Source organism: Microcebus murinus, chromosome 2 (genome assembly GCF_040939455.1).
Source record: "Microcebus murinus isolate Inina chromosome 2, M.murinus_Inina_mat1.0, whole genome shotgun sequence".
Lineage (NCBI taxonomy): Eukaryota > Metazoa > Chordata > Mammalia > Primates > Cheirogaleidae > Microcebus > Microcebus murinus.
Genome location: NC_134105.1, coordinates 64,779,564 through 64,798,580, shown reverse-complemented (window position 1 = coordinate 64,798,580; position 19,017 = coordinate 64,779,564). Strand labels below are relative to the sequence as shown.

At 36.0% G+C, this 19,017-nt stretch overlaps 1 protein-coding gene across 3 annotated transcripts in view; it reads right to left on the bottom strand.

Moving 5' to 3' along the window:
• ADGRL2 (adhesion G protein-coupled receptor L2) overlaps positions 1–19,017 on the bottom strand; it is a 632,947-nt gene that overhangs the window by 496,727 nt on the left and 117,203 nt on the right. For all 3 annotated transcript variants that reach the window (XM_075999599.1, XM_075999596.1, XM_075999609.1), the window contains one exon: positions 7,510–7,582. The gene's annotated coding sequence lies outside the window, so the exon portion shown is untranslated. The remainder of the gene's footprint in view (positions 1–7,509; positions 7,583–19,017) is intronic.

The following is a 19,017-nucleotide window of genomic DNA, read 5'->3' as shown; positions in this document are numbered from 1 at the left end:
TGCCTGCACCTTAAGTCCATAAGTACTGATTGTTATTGGAGCTGTGTATTGGAGCTTCACAGAATAGTCCAAATTTAATTTGAACTGGGGATTGATTTCGTTTCCTTCAAAGGAACATTTTTTTTCCTTCCAAAATTGAGCTGGTGCATGACTTTGCAAGTTCATTTTGGTTTTCTCCTTGACACAACTGTAAGTGACATGAGAACATTTATATGTTTTGTCCTTAAGGGACATCACAACATTGCTAATGATGCCACAAATGACTGGGAGCTACTTTTTGGCTTTAGAGATACAGATTCCTTATGATTTCTTATCATTTGCAGCCAGGAAAAGTAAAAATAAGCAGGCCTGCTGCAGTCACAAGTCCACTAAACCATTGTATATTTAATAGATACAGAGTTTTATGCTCAAGATTTCCCAATTTACAACTATGTAAATAAAGTTTTATAGACAGGGATTAGGAGAGGGTGTGTTTTTGTGTATGTTGGGTGGTACAAAAGTCATAAATGTTTCTATTTCCTTCTTTCTCTAGGCACATATATGAGTCCCCTAGTGACACTCTTAAGTGGCTACTATTATGGGGGGCAGTGCTCATAATCACTGCATACTAAATCCTTAACAGCAAAGTCTGGCTCTTCATTAATCTGTAAACTTACTGATTTACTGAGATATGTCTTTGCTTTTCTTGCAGTTTTTTCAGTTACTTCTCACCCTGGTGCCAACACAATTTTCAGAAAATGAAACAATGATTAGTTTATGCTATTGCATATTAAGTTTGGTTTACTTTGCATTTCATTGCATGTTTCAAAGGTTGACTTAATCAGCTGTGAGTTGTTACAGAGTCAGGGTGGAATTCCCACAGATTTTTTTTTCCCAATGTATCATATAACAATGAGAGCATTAGACACACCTTGTGCAGTTTTAACAAGTCTTTGCAGTTTTGACTTAATTTGTTTTCCTCCCCTTTACCCCTGCCCTCCCCACCCCAGGCTCCCAAAGCAAACAAACCATTCAGGAGCATAAAACAAGGGGAATTAGTTTAGACTTCAATAAAACACAGACTTCTTGCGGGCAATATCTGCCTTGATACAGAACGTCTACCGCTTAAAATCTCACCGGTGTCTTGATTGTCCTGACACCTCATGCTTGCCCTCTTGAACCCCATCGCCTGGGGAACTTCAACACGCAGGGCTGCTCAGTTCTCATGTTCATCCTCAGTGGTGTTCATGCTTTAGCTCCTTTATCTTCATCTGTAAAATCTATGCTACCGATGCATGAATATACTTTCCAATAGTTCTAGAATCAGGGCTCAGCTTGGACAGTCTCTGATAACTCTTTTACATAGTGTGAAAAAATATACATATGAGGTGCAGGAAATGCTAATGCTATTTTCATAGGCAGAAGATTCATAGGTAGCATTTAAGGAAACATATTTTTTGTAGAATGAAAGATTTTTGCCTCTCATAGAAGTTCTGAAAGTTTTTTAGCCCTTATCAATCAGTATTCCCACTTGCTTGAGGGTGGGTTTTGATGCCTTGAAGGATCTTATTCATTCATTTTCAAAGAGTTAATGATGACATGGTATATTCTGGGTGCTGAGGATACACTTTGTATCAGGGGAATTGAGAGAAAGATGCTCAGTAAAACTATGTACTGCTGTTTCTCCTATGAGGATCACATTTTAATTGCTTTTTTGGGAAAAAATTTGTGCCTTTAAAAAATTGGTTAGGAAATAAATTGAGACTAGATGAATGTCTTTCCCTGGGTAGAATAATCAGACATTGTTTTCAATAGATGGAAGAAATGAGATGCATAGCAATTGTGTAAGAGGGAAGTCCTTCCTAATGGGCTAGATGATAAAAACTTGAATCCAGAAATTGGGCAGGCATATCACATGAAGAAACCTTAAGTTTCTAGACAATATATGTTCACCGGATAAACACTGATACTGTCTTGATAAAGTGAGCTGGAGTAGGGGTGGGGAGGGACAGGATAGATACCTAGAAAGTGAAAACTGAACAAGAAAATATAACCTTCCATACAGCCAACATGGGCCCATGGAGAGGGGAAAGAACCCACAGAAGGCATTTACATTACATGAGCACGCAATAGTTTTTTAGATTTATAATTTAATTTAGAAATCAAGAAGACAGATGTATTATTTTATAATACCATGTCTTATAATCTAATATTAATACATTTTCTTAGCTTCTATGAAATAAAACAGAGTGGTTTTAATTAACAGAAAATTAACATAGCATGGAGGCAAATAGAAGAATTACTCAGGGGTTGCATATGAGAACATATAGGATTTATATTTTTGTAAACAAGTCCAGAAATACAAATACTTCTAGGCTTCTATGAATCAATGATTTATCAGGCCTCTTAACATTTAAACCTCCTACTGGTTGCTTGGTTCTTATGAATCCAGGGAACTGGGTGAAACCAGATGGTCCAATGTTAGATGAAAGAAAGTGGGATAAAAATATATTAAGGCAGGGAGAGTCTAAGTTAAAACACAACCAAATGTTTTGAATAAAGAATAGAACTAGAAAGAAATGCAACAAATTATTAACAATGCCTTTCTCTGAGTATTGCCATAAACAATGGCTTTTATTTTCTTCCTTGTGTGTTTTGATATTTACAAATTTTCTACAATAGCATATCAACTATAACCCGGAAAAAAAAGAGATCAATGAAAAGCACAATCTAATTGTTTAAATACTGCTATATACAAAATGAATACATTTTACCCACTGGTAATGCCTTTGGTTATAGAGGAAAGATGATTTTCATAGAAGGACTATAGTGTTTTATATCTAATTTATTGGGGAGGCTTTGGGCAAATTCAGAACTTCAGATCCTTGAAGTTGAGTACAATGAATATTTGATAGACAAGAAGAAGAAAAGATATGATCAATGGAATATCTGCCAGACAGTTAGCGAGTGTGTGAGAACATGAAGAATGTGAAAACAAGGCAAAGTGAGTCTCACGTGAAAGTGAATAATAAATGAGAAGAGATGAGGAAGTAAACTGGCCTTGCATTTGGAAGTGAAGGCCATGAACAGGATTCTATGTTTTGGATGTCAAAATTAAGAAACTCCATTGGGAAATAAGTTTATGGAATGAGCAAAATCAACCTAACATAGTCAGATTGATTTTTATTTTGGGGAGGGGGAGCTCTAAGTATTAGCATTGGGTCTGTTTTATTAACATTATAGCTTTCCTTTTACTTCCAAGAAAAAGCACATATAATGCTTTTACTCTTCATAATTCACTTGCTTACTCAAATATTCATTGATTTTTTTCTGAATTTGTAGCCCATCTGCTTGCAAAACATTCATTGACTTCATGGGACTAAATAATAAGTATCGGTTGATGTTAATGTACATACGTGCAATAAAACTGTCAACTCAGCCATCTTCCTGGTACCTGAGCGTATAACCAAAGTATCATTAGACAGTGGTTGGAAAGGTAATGTACTTAATGGAAAGAGCATGGCCTTGGCCTTGGAGAGATGTGAGTTCAAATCCTGACTTCTGTCATTTGCTTCTTGTTAAACTTGATCAAATTAAATTTCTGAGCCTCATATCTTTATCTTTAAAGTGGGCACAGTACCTTCTTTCTAATATAAATTTTGTGAGAATTAAATGCGATGTACGTAAATAAAAGCTCATAACAGAGTGGTAAGCACGCAATAAACTCCTCAATAATGGTAAGTATGATTTTGTTGTTGGCATACTCCCAGTTTACTTTCACAACACAAGGCAACTTAAAGTTTTAAGACCAATATCGAATTTTAGTTTTCTTTCTGCAAGTCAAGTTTTGGACTATTAATATGAGAATGATCTCATTTTTTTTCCCCCTTAAATGGCAAGTGGTTAGTTCTTAGAGGTAGGAATGAAATGGACTCATCTACATTCTCAAATCTCTCTGTGTTGAGGTCAATGGTACCAGCTTTCTCAACTTGTTCACTTTGGGGCAAGTCAGAAACCAAAAGAAAGCAGCTTGATGAGCCAAGAAGGAGAGCTAAGAAAACTGAGTCCTCAGGAGAGAATGCTCATGCCTAGTGAGCCTCAGGAACTCTGGGTCTCTATTTCAGAGAAATGTGGTTACTCAGTGAGCTTTGTACATAAGACCAACATCTAAGTCTTAAAGGCTGTGCCTCAGCTATGGTAGTTGTAGGAAATGAATTCTTTGCACCCTGTTGCAATGTGAGTGGAATGCCTCAGACTCTGGCTAAGCTGGGCATTTTGGTGGGATGTCTATCCACATTCTCACAGGACATGGAGACTGAGAGATATGCATGCTGGAATTTACCTAGTTTCACAGTGAATTGCGTGGCCCCTTCAACAGATTCATGCCTTTCTTTTAGTGATCAAATAGCTCATTACATAGACCCTGGATAATATAAATTCATCATATCATTGGTTATGTAGCTCAAAAAAGCACAACATATCGAAACTCTATTTATTATTAAAACCATATCTTGGATCCCACATCTTCGATCAGGACTCCAATGAAACTCATAATTGATCATACTGAAATGAGCATATACATATGCCTTTTCTTGTTAATATTTATTTTGTATATTTTGGTTTTACTTCTATAAATAAATTGCAAAGAGCAGGGGCCACACTTCACACTGTTTTTATACGACTTTGTTGTGGAAAAGTTTTTGACATATTTTTTTTTATAGACCCCCCAATAAAATTAGTGAAAATTAGTAAAATTTATAAAGTCCCCGTACGTCTAGTGGGTAAAACCAAAAAGTAAATTCAGCTTGTATTTTTTTGTGCTTTTAAACTTTTCAGTGAATATGAGGAAGATCTATTTTAAACTTACTCTTTCATTCTTGAAATGGTGGAATCAGAGTAGTAAGAGGCCTAGGCATAGGAACAAGGAATGCTGGACAGCAGAATTTGGTGGCTTTGGTGCACATTTCACTCTGCTAAACATTTTTGTCACTTGGAAGGTTTTTTTTTTTTTTTAATTAGCCTTCAACTTTTAGGTCCCTTTATCCATTTCTTCAAATTTTATGCCAAAAATTTTAGTCAGATAGGCGCTAATTATTCAAGGTCACTCAGAAAGTTCAGAGGCAGATTTGAGAGCCCAAAAGTGGAATCTCTGCCATGTATTTTTAATAATGGTACTTTCCTGAAATGCTAGTTAAATGGACTAGACATTATTCATTCACTTTTCTTACATAATCATAGTAATCAAAGTTTATTTATAGCATAAAGACCCCAGAAAAAGTATATTGGAATATTGTAACACAAAACAATTTAGAATTTCTGAAGTATTACACTAATGCATTGTCTTAACATCTAACATTATCCCTTCCATGATAAATACTGCTTGCCTTGCTTTTAATGTATTATATGCTTTTAAGATCTGTATTTACTGGATTATATTTTAAAAATAGAAAAAAATGAAAGAAACATTTACATAAGAATCATGATGGGGAATGGTATTTATTATTCTTATAAAAATTTTAGCTTCTAATAAGAAACCTATAATATCTGTTCTTTAGAAGGTTTTGCCCCTTTAAATGATTTGGACAGTAAATATCACTGTGGACTAAGGTAATATCAATATTTTAATAATATGGTTAATTAAAAAAGATTCTAACTTCAGTTTAGGTCTTACTTCTTATTCTAATTAATGGATCAGCAGATAACTTATTTAAACCTTATAATACCATCTTCTGCATTTGGGTTATTAAAATTAAAATATAGCTATAATAAATAATAGCAATTATCTAAATTAAAGAAAATAAATGATATCTCTTATGTTAAAATATGGATTTCACATTTTTTTTTCTTTAATATTATCTTGGAAATAGAATAGTGATGTCTCACTACGTAAATGTAAATAAGAAAGTGACTGATCACATTTTGGGGATGAGAAAACTAGGCCAGAGAGTAGTTAATGACCAATTTTGGGTTGAACCCAGGTTTTCCAGGGTTCTATACACCATACCTTGGTCTTATTTTCTTTTCTCTGATCTGTTGCCTTCACTCCTGAAAGGAAACAGGAGAGTGTAGAATTGAGAGATATGTTTTTGCTAATGGGGGAAGGGGAAATCTGATGACTTGCTCTTAGCACCATGGTTATGCTTAGAAGAGAAGGATGAATGTGAGTGGAAACATGGACTATTGGCAAATCTACTGGAGAGATGAAGTCATTAGCCACATATAGGCTCATTAAGCTCTAATGGTGATCATAATCATCCGTTTGTGATTTGGAAGAACTGTGCCTCCATCCCCCTGAAAGGCTTTTTGTTTTGTAGGTTCCTTTTTATTCTGCTTCCTGAAATTCTATGCCAATTGATGTTTGCATGTTTCTGAAATGGCGACGAGCCTTCTAATTGATTCTCCCACTACGCTGTGCACTGAGCTGGCAGGCGCCCCACTTTCGGGTCACTTTACACGTCACACCACCTAGGGCTCGCCAGGAACCCATTCAAAGGGCAATAGGATGCCAATTATTTTCCTTCCTGGCATTTACATGAAGGTGTAATATATCTCCTTTAGGAGAGAGGCCGCTAAAAGGGAACTGAGAGTTTGGTTTCCTTAATAATTCCCACAGCCCCCAAATTTGTAGACTGTGGAGAGAATTGAGAAACTGAAACAAATAAAGAGATGAGGTAGAGAAACAGAGCTTAATCGGTAAATTTAGTGCTTACTAGGTACCAGGCAATATTTTAAGTGCTTTACATATTAACATACTAATTTGTTTATACTATGACACAGCTCTTAGAAGTGGTTACAATTATTTCTCTCACTTTGTAGATGAGAAATCTGAAGCCCTTAGTTACATAGCTGGTAAGTGACAGACCATGGTTTGAATTTAGATTGTCTCCAAAGCCTAGGTTTTTAATCATTTTGCTATAGGTGGAATCAAAGATCCTGTATGAGTACACCTTAACATGAATTAATGATTTCTATTATACAATTACTTAATGATAACCAGGAAAGTAAATGATGATTGTGATTCATAAAAATAGAAATATTAGGCCATCCTTTATAAATCTCTTCATCCCCTACTTCCTCATCTAACAACAACTGTGGTGGAGGTAGCCTCAATGGGATGTTTTGTGTCTCTTCCTACTTCTACAAAGGAATGCATTCTAATAATTTCTAGCTTCATTTATGAAAATACCAGCTCTAATTGATCTCTAGTTGGCTATGTGATTTATAATGTCCAGGCATACTCAAAGGCAGGAGCTTCCTAAGACCACAAGAACACTTTTTATAAGAAATCTAGGTAGACAGCTAGCCTTAAGCAGCATACAACAACCTAACTCCTGAAAAGAGGGAACTCACATATGTACTTTCTTCTTCCCTCATCTCTACCCAGGATCATGATTCTACCTTGTACTAAAAGATCACCCAATACTATAACTTAGAAAACCATCAACAGATAAAGCACAACACACTTACATGATGCTTGAATTTATACCATAATTGAATTCATTATGTCTTATTTTGAAAATAATCATTTACCTTATGAATCTATGTAAGCTCCATATTCTTCAGAACTAGTTGTGAGGTTTAAAGGAAGTGGGTGGTCTGTGACCTAGAAGGAAGACAAACAAACCCACAGTTCAAATTCAGCATGAAAAAATATCAATAGGATTGAAGATGCATTAGCATGTGCATTAAATGTTGTTTATCAGATTCAAATTATGAAGGCATTTACCCATTTGTAGGTACACAGAGGATAGAATTTAGGTGAGACAGAATATCAGTGTTGGTGCCCCCGTGGTTTAAGTATCAGCTCAGACAAAAAAAGTGAAAGGATCTAAAATGATTCCTGGAACTGAACAATGTAACTGAACCCAAGGGGGAGGAACAGGCTGCCACCCACCTGGGAAGATGGGTTAATAAAAAGATCAATTGCACTTTTATCTTATTAGTCATTAGACAGTCCATTGGTGCCACCTGCTTACTTTAAATGTAGAAGTACAGGCCAGCTGTTGGAAAGCTGCCACCGTTGCTTCAGAACCCTGTGCCTCCCTGCTGTAGTGATAGAAGGGAAAGGGCCAACTCTGACCCTTAGGAGCTGAGCATCTGTTCCTCCCGCAAACAAAAATGTGAGGGCACCCATTAGGTGCGCACTGTCTGGGGGATGGGATGGACACTCCTTGTAGCTCTGACTTGGGTGGGGCAAAGACAATATGTAACCTAAACATTTGTGTCCCCATAATATGCTGAAATAAGAAAAAAATAATTTGTGGGCAAGAAAAAAAAATGTGAGGGCAAATTAGAAAGCAAGTCTTTATGGATGGGGAAGGGAGAATGAAAATACCAGAATATGAGGAGTTTATGGAATTAATATTAACATGAACTCAAGAAACATTTTAAATATGAAAAATAAAATGACTCGGGATTTTCTTTCTTCTTAGGTAGTTGTATCCCTCAGATCTGGAGTGGTCGTGGATTAAAAATACACAGATGATACAAACTTTTGGTTTGTTCATTTTCATAGTCTTTGCAAACCACTGACTGTTTTTCAGTTGTCAATTATTCTTTCCCAATGCATAGGAAAGAGTTATCTGTCTTGCTTTAATATCAGATGCCGATGATTAAAGCTTCAAAAGAAATGTTATACATTTCCTCAAGCAAAGCAAGTGTCTGCTTACCATTGATAGAAAAGGAAGAAACTTTCTATATTGGGAATAGAATCATTCTCTGCAGCAGCTATTGTTTACTTCCAGCAGCTTCTGCAAACTCCAGCTGCAAATGGGCCTCCTGACTTTTTCTTGTCCTCTCGCAATGCACTTACCTGGGCATCAGATAGATGCCTGATAGGAGGGCTCAAGATCATCTCACATTTGTAGCAGAGAAAGATTCTTTTCTCCTTTAATAAAATGAGTATACTTAATTTACCTCATTCATTTTTGATGGTATACATATTTATTATTTATTGATTATTACTATTCAAGCAGTTAGTTTTTGGCTACCAAAAAATATCTTTCTCTCTGCTTTGAGCATTCCTAATCCAGTTAGAAACACTTTGCAAACAGTAAAATGCTAAGTTAGCATAGGAATGGTGAGGTGCAGCAGTTAGCCACAATATCTCAGAGCAGTGAGATGCTGATGCCAATTCATGGCCTGGCAACCAATTACTGCTCTCCTGCTCATTTTAATTTCTAAAAGCCAAATTAGTATAGGTAGGTTCTGAATGTTTAAAATTTATTCCTAACTAAGCAGTGTGTAGATAGATGGATTTTCTATCAAGCGAGTCTCAAACTTGGAATGGAAAATCAAGCACTGTCTCTGGTCTAAAATAGAAATAAGAATAATCAAGATCCCTGAGCAAGCAATGACTGCTTATTAGAAAGTATTACTTAGTAAATTTTTCAACTACAGAATTCCATGATGTGCTAAGCATTTACACATTTTTAGAGGTCAGAGTAGTTATTGGTTTCTTGAATTTAAAGGGGTTGTAAAGAAGACAGATTTCTTGCAGTTGGTTATATGTTTAAATTACCAGTGAGATAGCAAGAGAATAAGAGTTTGGGGATCAGACATTTTTAGTTTTTCAACATACTGTAAGTTTGACATAAATTAAAACATGGTAAAAAAAAAAATACTTTCTGAGTGTAGAAGGTAGTGTTTGCTCTCCTCCAGATTGCTAAGTGAGGCTGCAAAACTTGGCCTTAAAATGATAGATGAGTAATAGACCTCCTTTCTTATTTACTGTGTGACCTTGCTGTGACAGTTTCCTGAGGGCTCATGGATGGGACCTTGCTCTTGGCAAAAGAGCATCAAAATGACAGTCCTTGGATGCGATCCAAGGCAAATTTGTCTAATACTGAATTTTGCTCCCTAGCGCCATGTTTTATAGTGAGGGTCCAACATAGCTGTAAAGGTTCTATGACAAGGAACAAAGGAAAATTTCCTAGATAGACTCATCTCCAGGCTTCCCACTGCCCTTGGTTAATTAAGTAAATACACAGATGGGGATAAAATTGTAGGCTACGGTTGAAAATGCTAAAGGAATAAAGTAGCACTTAAGTTGTTTTCTTGCCAATTTCTTCATTTCATGGTTAGGAAATAGATATAAGATTAACATTTCAAAGAAACGATGGGCATTTGATTGTATAATTTTGTGAAAGATGGATTTTTTCATCTGTAATAAAAAAGCTCATCTTTGAGGAGGAATTAACATTGGCTATCTAACAGTGCCACTTTTGGGAGGACAAAGGTAATTGAGTAATTGCTGATTTGTAGTCATGGCATACCTTTTAAACCGATAGACGTCTATTTTTTAAAATAGAATTTTATATTTGAAAAATGCAGTATTCGAGCAATTTTCAATAGTTTCTTGAGAATTCAGGCACATAGTATAAGGTTCAATGAGTACCATATTGGATAATTTAGGTGTTAGCAGAAATAGGATTAATTCTATTATTAATTAATTCTATTAATTCTTATATGTGCCATTTACATACAGAATATACATACTAACTGTGATTGAATCTAATGAAGGTAAAGTTAACCAAATGTAGTGAAATGTACAAAACAAATTATTTTTGCTAAAGTTTAAGAATGCTTTGTTTATCCTAATGAGACTTGCTGGACTCATTTGAATACTACCATTATTACAGTTGTTGAATAAAAACTATTTTGAAGAGAGTTGCTCTGTGTGTAATTTCCTTAAATTTTGAAATCATTATCTCTGGAAAAATTTCCAAGTTTAAAACAATAGCATTTTAATAAATAAGTCAGATGTTTGAATAACCCTTTCTATTAACGTAGTGGTAGTGTCAGTGTGAATACAAGGTCAGCACTTTAAAAACTTATCAAGAAAGAGTATGCTTTAATCTGCAATTCATGGGGGAAAAATCTGTGAGATTCAAGAAAAAAATAAGTACCAAGTAATCTGAAAGCAACATTTTAATCTTTAAAATGCAAATTAAAAATATAATTATTAATATACACTGAGAAGAGAGTACATAATTCAATATCTTAAATAGCTCAAGAATTAAAATAAACATAGTTTAGAGAAAAAGTATATTTTGTGGCATCTCATCCAGAGAAGAGGTACAGTGAAATGAGTTTAAGTAAAATAGATGGGAAAATCCAGTATCACGTTTTGTTGTCTCTTACATCTAAAAATGAAAACTTTAAAATGGAAGTTTTGAGGAAACTCTATAGCCTTAATATTTTTATTTAAATATGTGCATCTCTTTTCCATTATGAGTATTCTCATGCCTAGACTATAATGGCAAACTCCTAACTAACCACACCTTTTGTTTTAGGAGCAGGAGCAATTGATAAGGAAAGATGAATTCTGCTTCCTCTATTTTCTTGTATGATTATAGCCTGAGGAAGCTTTGGAAATCACAACTATTATAATATTATCATTTCACTAATTAAAAACAAAACTTTAAAAATATTTTGAGTGCAAGGGAGTTTTGCTAGAATTAAGTCTGGACTCTTAATTGGGGTCTTTATTCCAGGATGGGGACATTAGACATTAGGCAATCAATGGGGAACACTCATTATGTTTAGGCAGGGAGTGAATTAACTAGAAATCTAATTTAGATAGATGAAGTGCGTGTACTATAGATCAGAACAAGAACAGAAAACAGATGTATTCAATAATTAACCCAACAAATAATTTCAGCAATATTTAAAATTTAGTAGTACCATTTTCAATAATAAAGCACCATATCAATAGTATCCCATGTTAGTACTATGATAATGATATTTAATAATAGTACTAAGTTTAATAATAAATAGAACTGTTTAGTACTATTAGATACTGAAGGTACAAAGATAAATTAGCTGGTCAAAGTCTCTGATGTCACGGAGGGAAGACAGGAATAAAACATCACGCCAAATAGGAGAGGGAGAGAAACATGTATCATGAGTGTCTAACTCTAGAAGAATGCTTCTTGTTATGTCAGCTGAGTCTAAAGCTGTAAAGATCGGATAGTAGGCTGTTTTTACAGTCCAGACAAGAAAGAGATTAATGAGAACCTAGACTAGGTGGTAGCAGTGGGAATTAAAGAGAAGAAAAAGATGCAAGAGGTATTTCAGAGGCAGTCAATAGGAATTGGCAACTGTGGAGACATGCAGTAAAGGGCGAAAGAAGAGACATAGATAAATTAGAAACTTGGAGCCTTGCTGAAGAAATTGTGGTGCTATTAACAGAAATACGGATGTCAAAAGAAAGAACTAGCTGGATGGGGTAATTGAAGTCGGGTGTGGTACGTTCCATTTGATGTGTCAAGAAGTCTCAAGGAGATGGCGGTAAGTAGCTGGAACTGTAGGATTATAAATTAGGAGAGAAACTAGAGCTAGAGATTTTGGTGTCCTTCCTATAGATGAGATAGTTAAAAGCTGTGGGATTGTCTAAAATCCTTAAAGGTTAGGGAGCCCGAGAGTCTGCATAGAAGTGGAGATTCTGGGAAATGGCTTAATTAGACAAAAGCCCAGCAAGAGTTAAGGCAAACGGGAATAACACCAACAGTTAAGTACTGACTCCTATGAGACCAACACTTCTCTGAGCACTTTACACAAGCTAACTTACTTAATTTTCACAACTCCTTGGAAGTAGTTGTTCTTATTATTAAAAACTCTACTTCATACATTAGGGAATGGAGGGACAGAGAGGGACAGAGTGGTTGCCTAGGCCACCCAGCGCAAAAGTGATGAAGTCAAGATTGAAACCTAGAGAGCTCAGCCTCAGAGTCCCTGTCCTTAACAACTCTTCTATAGTTGTGCCTCTTAGGTAGAATGAGTGACTTTGAAAAAAAGAGTTTGTTCTTAGTAAAACAGCAACCATACAGATTAAATTTAAGTGATTATTAGGTTAGCAAAGTGGGTGTCCATCTGCGGGCACAGGGCTAAACAGTGATACCAACATGCGTGAGAAACACAGATGAAAGGGAGGGTTTTGATATTAAGCAAATAATTACATGAAAAATACTTCTGTTACACTTTTGACAAGTGCTAAGACTTCTATGGGAGTTTATAATAGCGGGTCCTAACCTATTGTATGGGGGAGTATAGGGGTCTCTATGAGGAAAGTCTACCTTGAGAAAGAGACATTTAAATTAGACCTACATTATGGGTAGTAGTTAGCAGGACAAGAAGGAAAAGAAGAGCCCTCCTGACCTGAGGCCCTTAGGCAGAAGGAAGCGAGGGGATTCAAGGAGTTTAAAGAAACCTGGGGCAATGGTAAGGGGAAAAAAAAATCCCTAAGGATTTTGGATTTTATCCTAAGAGTAATAGAAAGATACTGAAATGTATTAAACAGAAGACTGACAAATAAATCCCGAGAGAGTTTAAACTGTCCAATTTCATATGGCTACTAACTGAGCCAAAAGGAAACCCACAGCATCCCTGCTTCAAAGTCCTTTCTTCACAAAACTGTGTTACTGTCCAGGGCTGGGCTGCAAAATGTTTAACCATCAGCTCTCAGGGAGAAAAGCACCGATCTCTAGCATTTTCTGAAATGGGTGGTGTAAATACCATATTTAGTATTATTTACTAATATTCACTATATTGGCTACTAATATGAAGTCACAGAATGTGGATTTGGGAAAAGACAATTCATACAGAGACATCATATGATACTTCTAACATGCAGATACAACAGATATAAATTCCCTCAGGAACAAGAAAATAATACAATATACCACAATAATTAGTAAGTGATGAATTTCATGTATTTATTATATTTGTATTTAATAGAATGTATTTAATTCTAAATATAGGCACTTTAGTTTTTAACAGTGGCTCTCTTAGGGAACAAACAGCTTGCCAAATTCCCGAGAATTTAATAATGGGATCTCCTGAGCAGGTATAAACTGAAGGCGGAACTTCACTAAACTGGAGGCGGAATAGTAAAAAAAAAAAAAAAAAAAAAAAAAAAAAGAGCCATTTTTGTTTTACTATTTTTGGTTTGGGAGATGGTTCCTGGAATGTTAGGCAAAGCTCACTCGTGTCTTTCTACACAAACCATTGTGCTGGCTGCGGAGCATATTCAGTGAGAAGAATGTGGATTTTTCCCAAATAGGCCAACAAGAGAGAGAAGAGCTCTGGGAGGCAGTGGGGGACTAATAGCAAACATTTGTGGCTGATGCCTCACCTTCACTTTCAGTCTGGAGAGTGAGTTTCTGGTTTCAAATACGAGTTTATAACTTGAATCAAAGCTAAATTTATATTCTCTATACACATTATCATTCAGTTCTATTATTGTCATGCAACCTCCTCTTTAGGAAAACCATTGGACCCTAAAATAAAATGTTCAGAAACATGCAAATGAAAACAGCTTAAACTCTCAGACTTTGGCAGTGTTACTTGAGTTTGCTGTGGCCTCAGAAGGGACAATCATAATATTTTTCTGGCTGTCTTGTCTTGATTTATAATTTGAATCTCCATAAATGATAATAGAGAGGGCAATTATCAAAGAAATGGAAAGGGCAATTATCATTAAATTGAAAACACATCACACATCCAACAGGATGAATGACTGAGCTAAAAACAGATTTTGTGGATCTTGCAACTGTTCCAAAAGAACTTAATGGAAGGAACTTCATCTCCCCACCTCCTCCAATTAACCAGATGACTTTGGATATATTTTCCTTTTTTTCCCCTTGGATGATAAAACAGGGACTGTTAATCTAATCTGCCTGAATACTGACACTACTTAGGATATGTAAATTTATGAGACTAAACCAGTTGCTGTTTGCCTAGTGCGAAAAAGAGCTTTCCATTTTTTTGTAAAAACAGTAGAGAAAAATTAGTTCTCTTGTTTGTACATTTGTAATTCCAGGAGACTGTAGACATCCATCTTATCTGTTCTTAACCCTTGCAATGAATCTTTTAAAGTGAGGCTGTAACAGTGTTTTTGTTCATGAAATTAAATAATAGACTAGACACTGAAAGTCCCTTAAAAGACTTTTGTCTTGATTGGAGAACTTGAATAAATTATAATCCAAACTATAGGCATTAGTTATCATTACTATGACTATGAAAGAAACAGGTAAGTGTTTATGAACACATTTCTTTGAGAATTCTTACCATCTGGATTTACTATTATAAGTAGTGGAATTATAGACATTCTCTGGAAGGGGTAAGGCGTAGAAGAAGAAAAAACTCCAGTATTAGTTTTGTTAGCACTCCTGCATAAGAAAAATAGCCATGGCATGAATGCCAGTGCTATATCTTCTAAAGAGATGAAGGCCTCTATAATTTGAGCCAATCAGATTCTAATAGGAAATAAGTTACCCCTTTTCTCAGAAGTGAGGTGCACTGAGAAGACCAAACTTCGGCCAGCATACTTGCCATACTTCCTAACGCATGGATCATGGAGAAACTAGAAACGGAAGGATGGAAATGCTTAGATAAATTTATTTCATATTATTTTATCTGAGTCTCTGCTTTCCCTGTACTGATCCTTGACAGGGCCTAACACCTGCTATTGGTTAATGCATAGCCAGACTGGGCTTGTTTACTTGGGAACAAAGAACCATAAGGTGATCTCAACACACGTGGCTATGCTCTCAGTTACAGAGCCCGGACGTTATAATAAAGGACCAAAAAGCAAGAAAAAATGGTTCAAAAGAAAGAAAGACAGAAAACTAGTATTTATTGATCATGTTTTATCGATCAGGTACATTAAATCTATGCAATTTTAGTATTGACACCTGTCTGATATGAAACCCATTAGTGAGTCCTGCATTTGTCAGTCTCCCCAAAGTAAATCAAATTTTACTACACTTTACTGTGACGTCTGCAAGTACAGTCTCCTTTATGTTGGAGGACTGTGCTGTGCCTGCCAGGTGCCTGTTCTGGTATTTTGCTGATTGGAAAACTAAATATATGTTGCACTGTCTACCTGCCAGCAATATGCAACATTAAAACTGAGTATTTTCCTTTTGGAGATGTATGACTCTCTATTCATCATCCTTTTCTCTAGCTTCCACCTTTCCCAGGTTCCAGAGCAATTTTTCAATGTAAAAAATATTTGTTTCCAAAGCAAGAAAACAGATAAAATTTCTATTCAATGCACCCACCATGAATTTATGTAAATATGGGTAGCCTACCTATAAATCAACCATCTTGAATTAAATATATATATATTTTTTTCTCAATGTTTTAAAAAAATAAATATATTTATTAGTTCATCTTGGCCAGTAAATTTATTTTATAATACTAAGCACTCTAAAAAACAAGTAGTGGTTTCCCTTTAAAAATTTCCCCAAATTCCAAGTGCTTAGAATTTGTTGAACTCTTAACAATCACTGTCTGGTTGATTAAGTAATTTACATTTCTACATCCTCACCAAGGGGACTGGGGCTGGGAAATTCCCTTTGAATTCTAGGAAGTTGTTCTTTGGACATGATGTTTACTTCCTTTGATGTCACAATTTCTCTTGATAAATGTAAACATTTATTTTTAACATGGTTGTTAAAACATTCAATATTCAGTTTCAATTCTTGTGTCAAATACTGATGAAGTAGAAAGGTCAGTTCATGGGTCAATATACTCACAGATTGAATGTTAAGTTAGTAAAAAGTGAACTTAATATTTTTAAAATATTTTCCTAATGTGTTTAGAAACATAAGAGGAGTTTTTGAAATATAAAACTGAAATGCTGTCTTATCTAATATAAAGTATAAGTAAAATAAAATGTGTGCCAATAAAGTTTCCTTATCATTAATACTTTTGGGGATTGGCACATTTTTATTAATCATGTCCAGTGCTTTTATTGAACCCCTTTGTCAGCTGTATTTAATTCTCACAGGACTCCCATGAAGTATGCTTTGTTGTCTGATTTTACAGATTTTGCAACTCAGAGAAGTTAAAAACATCTCATGTCAACCAGCAAGCAAACAGCAGAGCAGGGGCATAAACCAAGATTTGTCAGATTCTAAGGCCTGTGGGTGACAATGTGCAATTTTATAATTGTGTCAATTTTGGAGGCAAGGTGGGTCTGGTCATCTATATTGTGCTTTCTTGGACAATTTCAGTTAAAAACTGCTCCATATGAGAGATGACATTCGTCCTAATTTTTTATTTATTTATTTATTTATTTTTGAGACAAAGTCTTGCTTTGTTGCTCAGGCTAGAGTGAGTGCCGTGGCGTCAGCCTAGCTCACAGCAACCTCAAACTCCTGGGCTCAAGCGATCCTCCTGCCTCAGCCTCCCGAGTAGCTGGGACTACAGGCATGCACCACCATGCCTGGCTAATTTTTTCTATATATATTAGTTGGCCAATTAATTTCTTTCTATTTATAGTAGAGACGGGGTCTCGCTCTTGCTCAGGCTGGTTTTGAACTCCTGACCTCGAGCAATCCGCCCGCCTCGGCCTCGCAGAGAGCTAGGATTACAGGCGTGAGCCACCGCGCCCGGCCTTAATTTTTAATTTGTCTAAATAATTCATAATGTCAACTTTTCTGCTCATAATTCTCCATCACTCCCATTTTCTACAATCAGACATCCAAAATGTTTGTTCCCTCCAGTTCTGTATGCACTGTGGGTTCATTCACTTATTCACTCATTCATTCAACAAATATTTATGGTATGAGACACCCTTCTAGGACCTGGAAAAGAGAATTAAGTTCCTATGGTTGTGAAGTTTTTATTTGGGTAGGAGAGAGACACAATAAACACATACATACAGACACATAAAGCAAGGTCAGATAGTAATAAATGCAATGAAGAAAAATAAAATAGTATGAGGACCTAGAAAATAATAACTAACTTTTACTGAAAACATATTATATATGTAAGACATTGGTCTAAGTACATTACAAAGATTAATTCTTACAAAACTGTATGTGTTTGATATTATATTTGTGGTGGATTGAGGATGGCAGCAAATTATGTGTTCTCCTCTAATTGAGATGTGGAGTTTAATTCCTCTCCTTTTGAAGCTGGGCTGGCCTCCTGGACTTGCATGATGTACAGAGTGGAGCAGAAGAGACAGTACACTAGGTCCTGGGCTAGCCTTTCAGTTGACTGACAACATCTGCCTTGTTCTCTTAGATCCCAGAACTGCCCTGTGAGATGTCTTCCATGCTGTGAGGAAGCGCAAGCCCCAACCAAGCTCCCAGCCTATGGCTAGCATGTGAACAGACCATGAGGGTGGCCAGCCCCCCAGGCATCCACAGGCATCCAGTTCCTGCTGCTATCTGACTGCACCAGCATGTCATGACTGCACCAACCCTGAGTGAGAACCACCCGACAGAGCCCAGTTAATCCACAGAAGAGTGAGAGATAACAATAAATATTTATTTTAAGACACTAAATTTTGGGGTGATTTGTTATACAGTGAGGAATAATTAGAACCATTATAATCTTCCTTTTACCGATGAGAAAACCAAAGAAAAGAAGGGTTCAATGATTTGCTTGCCAAATGGTAGAATCTGAATTCAAACCCAGGCAGGCTGACCCCAGGGGAACCATTTTAAACTCTACACCACACAGCCTAGAGTGAGATTAGCATTTCCAGGGTGCCCAGGACTAAACTTGACAGTTGCTGACTAGTTTACATTTTATTTTCTGCATTGAATCACAGTGGTTAAAACTCAGGGCACACTTCCCCTGGAATACGGTTGCCCAGCCAGGGGTGCTTCCACAAAGCGACCTTGTAGTGTCCTTGGCCCGGAACTATTATGTTGGCTATGACCTTTTGTGGATTGGAATCTTAAGAAAAATAAGGAGGACATGGAGGAGATTGACCTGCACTAATCTATAATCCTTTCATTGTGTTGTAAAATTATGAGAATTATTCAAGTGAAATAGGATGTTGCATGGCATTTTGATTAAATAAAAGAAAAGGAGCACAAAGGAATTTTCTTAAATTAAGGGCGAATAATTGTCACAAAATCAAATTTCTTGGCATGCAAATATGTTGCATCCTTTGCCTAATGCACAGAATTTATATTTGGATGGGAAGGGAGTGACCGGATGTCTGTATGACAACATTAACCAGCAAGTTCTTGAGCCAGATGTTCCTTCCTCAGCAAGGAAGGATATAAAAGT